This window comes from Fukomys damarensis, unplaced genomic scaffold, assembly GCF_012274545.1.
Source record: "Fukomys damarensis isolate Sample0158 unplaced genomic scaffold, DMR_v1.0_HiC HiC_scaffold_32, whole genome shotgun sequence".
Lineage (NCBI taxonomy): Eukaryota > Metazoa > Chordata > Mammalia > Rodentia > Bathyergidae > Fukomys > Fukomys damarensis.
Window position 1 is genome coordinate 37,527,995 of NW_022900944.1, and position 4,714 is coordinate 37,532,708.

The following is a 4,714-nucleotide window of genomic DNA, read 5'->3' on the forward strand; positions in this document are numbered from 1 at the left end:
CCCCCGGGTGTGCTCGCCCCTGCCGGGCTCGCCGGGCCCTCGGACCCTGGAGGGGGAGTCGTTTTCCCGCCTGGGAACGTGCGGTGCCCCGCGCTCTGCGGGCTCGGACCGCGGCAGAGTCCAGAGGAAGAAATCACCTGGCAAGGTCTGGGCCGGGTCAGGGGCTTCCTTCTTAATGTGTGACACGTGGGGACTGTTGTGCTTGGTACTTGGGTTCGGGTCAGCAATCTTGAAGCCCATTTACCGCGAGCAGGTAAGCACGCTGTGAAGCGAAGTGTGTGTGGGGGAGGCGAGGCGGGAGACAGCTCCAAGCGTCCTCTTCACCGTGGTAGAGATTTTATTTGTAGAACTCTTTTGATCTGTTGCACTTGTCGAAAAATACAGCAGTCTTGGGCCTGCTGGATCATTGGAGTTTGTTGATTGAACCCAAGGCCTTCACACTGATCTACATCCCCAGCCATTGTTATTTTTTATTTATTTTAGGTTTTGTTTTTGAGACAGTCTCGCTATTCAGTTTAGGCTGGCCTTGAACTAGCAGCGAGCCCCCTGTTTCAGCCCACCGAGCGCAGTGCTGGGAATTCAGGCCTGCACCACCACTCCGGGAGTCTTTGTTATTTTTTGAGGTAGGGCCTTGTGAAGTTCTTTTTTTTTTTTTTGGTACCGGGATCGAACTCAGGACCCTGCACGAGGCAGGTGGCAGCACCAGTGAACCAAATCCCCTGCTCCTGCAAAGCTCTGAAGCGCCTAGAGTGGGCTGAACTTGTGGTTTTCCTGTCCCGGCCTTCCAGAGTGTTAGGATCACAGGTGTGTAGCCGTTATACCCAGCGAGTCTGTTGCTTTAAATCAGGACTCTCAGATGGTTCTGCTGAGGCATGAGCGGGAAATGTGTTAATTGACCTGTACTCACCTGGTCTTTGTGTGACCAGCATCACACCTGTCCCTAATGCTGTAGCTCAGGATGTTAGTGCTTGCTGGAGTTGTATAAGCACAGGTGAACAGCAGAAGCCCCGGTCCTAGGTTGTTCAGCAGAAGTTATTCTTAGTAGAGAATATTAGTGTCATTATCAAGAATTAAAAACATATAATTTCTTTGTAAAGAATTTACAGAGGCTTTGAGTCTGACGTTTTCGTTGTCTTCTTTTCTGGCCTTATCTCCTTTGCTGTCAAGCTTTCTTTGATTTTGCTGTCAAACCTGCTGGAGTAGGGGTGGGATGGGGCTGCCTCCCTTTCTTTCCTTGTTTATTTTAAGCTTTCTTCCTTTCTGCCAGCACCTCTTCAGTTTCTTGGAGATCATGATGAGCAAAAGGTCAGCAAGTTTTTTCTTGGTTTTTATCACCCTGGGCGCTTTTTTCTATCCCTGGTACCAGGAAAAAAACAAGGTATGATCAAAATACTACACAGTGAGAGCCGGGGATTTAGCTCATTGGTTCTGCCACCTGCCTTGCAAACTCAAGGTCCCGAGTTCAATCCCTGGTACAAAAAATATAAAAAAAACTACGCAGCGAATGTTTAAGTTAAAAACAAATTCATTACAGTAAAAGACACATTGTCATTAATCTCCCTCAAAATTTTCTCACTTTGAACACACTGATAGCATGTTCTTGCTCTGGAAGTCCTCTTAGATAGGTATCTTTACGTGGTGTGATTTAAAAATATGGTGACTGCTGCTGAGTGCCATCCAGTGGAAAAGCAGGCTTGTACAAATATTAAGGTGTGGGCCAGGGATTTAGCTCAGTGGTTCTGCTGCCTGCCTTGCAAGTGCAATGACCCAAGTTCTATCCCCGGTACCAAAAAAAAAATTAAGGCCTTCATTCATTGTATTCACCAGATAGGCCACTATTCGATTTCTGGCTCTTCTCAGAGTCAGTGTGACAATGAAAGGTAAATGTTTGAATTGTTTCAGAACATACAGGAACCACAGCAGCACAAATGAAGACACTTGGGAAAGAGGACTTCCAGAACTGCTTCACAGGGTGGCAAGAACGAGGGCATAATGAAGCAAGGGGCAGTGTTTTGAGGGGAATTTAATGGCAATGTGTTTTTTACTGGAATAGAATTTTGAAATCACCATACTTTTCAGTCATATCTTGTATATCTTGAGATGAAGCTATGGGCTGGGGATGTAGCTCAGTGGTTCCTCCGCATGCCTCACAAGCACAAGGGCCCAAGTTCGATCCCTGGTACAAAAAAAAAGCAAAGAGATGAAGCTGAAAGGGATCAGGAATCTAAGAATCTAGTAGGACCATAATTGGTCTCTACTGTCATGAGCTTCCTCTTGGTGCCCAGTCTGTCTGCATTGCTTCCCTTAGATGAGGGGATGCGGAGCCACTTGGGGGTGGAGGCAGCTTTACTACCAGTATGCTGCCTTGATGCTCACATGTCTGCCCCTCACTGTCTGAGTCCTCGTCCTCCTGTGTTTTGATGCTGGCATGGTCTGCCAGTAGGTTGGTTTTAAGTTTATCAAAACTTGAACAGTCCTTTGTTTTGCTGTTAGATTTTGCAGAAACCTTTAACTCATTGTATCCTGGACCACATCAGACCAAGTATTGGCTCCACCCTCAGGTCCTGCTACCCAGGACTCATTTTAGACCCTTCGGCCTTCGCTGGAGGTCTCTTACTGTCTTCCTAAGCAGACATCACAGACCTGTTCTGTACCTCTGCTCTGTGTGCTTTCCATCTCTCTTTGTCTCTGCCCAAATTGCCCCTCCAGTGCTTAGCTACATCCTACTTTCAATGTCACGCTTTTCCTTTTGCCACCTCTTATGTTAATTGTCCTGTAGAAATGTGCGCTTTATTGTCCTCTGTGACTTGTGTAAATGATAAGCCTACCATGATTAATAATCCTTTCCTCCTTTCCAGGAAAAACATCTAATATTTAAATTTCTACCGTATCACCCACAGAAACACAAAGCTTCTCACCCTTCAACTGGGCTCTGGATTCCAACTGTTTCCTTCCCAAGGACCCTGCTTCTTTTTTTTGTTTGTTTGTTTTTGAGACAGGGTCTCACTCTGTAGTTGAGACTAACCTGGAACTCACTATGTAACCCAGGCTGGTCTCGAACTCACAGCGATCCTCCTGCCTCAGCCTCCCAAGTGCTGGGATTACAGGCGTGTGCCACCACTCTCAGCCACCCTGCCTCTTATTTATTTCTGTTTTTCCATTCTGTTATTCCCATAAGATGTGAAGCATTCTTACTAGCCCCATCTTTTTTTTTTTCCTCTTGGTACTGGGTGTTGAATTTAGGACTTTGCACTTGTGAGGCAGGTGTGGCACCACTGAGCTAAATCCCCAGCCCCTGTCCCTCATCTTTAAAAAAGCAACCAACCTTGCTTTTTGCCTCAATTTTTTTCCTTTTCCCCTCCCCTGCTCTTTTGTCCCCAGGGTCTCACTATGTAGTGCAGGCTGGCATGGAACTCCTTATGTAGCTCAGGTTGGCTTTGGACTTGTGATCCTCCTATTTCAGCCTCCAAATTCTGGGATTATGTATGTGTACCACCATGCCAGGTTTGTTTCATTTTTCTACTCTTCAGCGCAAAATATAAAGAGATTGTCTCTGCTCCCTTATTTTGTCTGCTCTTCAATTTTCTCTGGTTTGTATTTCATCCCTAACACTCATGAAAATGACTTATCAAGGACACTAAGGCCCTTCTGTTACGTCATTCTTGTGGACACATGATCATCTTGCCTGATTTTTCAGCATCATAGTTAATCCCTTCTTGAAACGCTTTCAGATCTCAGCTTTAGTGGCATACCTGTTGGCCAGTCTTTCTTTATCTGTCTGGACATTCTTTGTGTCCGCTAGAGTTCAGCCTTTGTGTCTAGCCTTCTTTTCTCATCCCTGTCAGTGTTAGGCAACCTCAGGGTTCTTCTAGTTCCTTTCTGAATGCCTGGGTCTGTGTACTGCATTTAGGGTACGGCTCCCAAACCTTTCCCCTAATTTGCATGCGTTTACTATGTTCAGCTCTGCTTGGTGTTTCCACTTGGATGTGTAGTGGGGATCCCACGCTTGATGTATGTGATGTGATAGAAAATTAGAGTGAATTTTTTTGTTATTTCTGTTTTTTGAGACAGGGTCTTGCTCTGTAGTTCAGGCTGGCCTTGAACTCACTATGTAGCCCAGGATAGCATCAAACTCTTGACAATCCTCCTGCCTCAGCCTCCTGAGTGCTGGGATTATGGATATGCACCAGCACCCCTGGCCAGTGAATGTTTAAATTAAGATTAATTACAGTAAACAATATAGCACCTCAGAATACTCTCCCTCAGAATACTCTCCCTAGTTTCAACACACTCTATTATCTTTGTCACTTTCTGAAGCAGTTCTGGAGGTCCTTTATTGTGTATCTTTAATTGTGTTGTCATGGTTTCCTTGATTTCCTGAAACAATTCAGAACGTTTACCTTTCATGGTCATCTGAACTTGGGCAAGAGCCAGAGTCCCATGATGTTAGTCCTGGTGAACACAGGATGAGGACACACCGCAATGTTTTTACGAGCCTGCCTTTCTCTTGGATGGTGCTTAGTAGCAGTATTCACTGTAGGTTTTTTTGTTTGTTTTGTTTTTTGAGACAGGGTCTCACTATGTAGTTGAGACTGACTTGGAACTCACTGTGTAGCCCAGGCTGGTCTCGAACTCACAGCGATGCTCCTGCCTTGGCCTCCAAGTGCTGGGATTACAGGTGTGCACCACCTAGCCCGGCTAAAGAAAGCTTATT

The 4,714-nt window shown here is 45.8% G+C and overlaps 1 protein-coding gene across 1 annotated transcript in view; it reads left to right on the forward strand.

Annotated features, from left to right (window-relative positions):
- Positions 1 to 708: 708 nt before the first annotated feature.
- Pdpr (pyruvate dehydrogenase phosphatase regulatory subunit) overlaps positions 709 to 4,714 on the forward strand; it is a 42,722-nt gene continuing 38,716 nt past the window's right edge. Inside the window, exon 1 of the mRNA XM_010644406.3 lies at positions 709 to 804. The gene's annotated coding sequence lies outside the window, so the exon portion shown is untranslated. The remainder of the gene's footprint in view (positions 805 to 4,714) is intronic.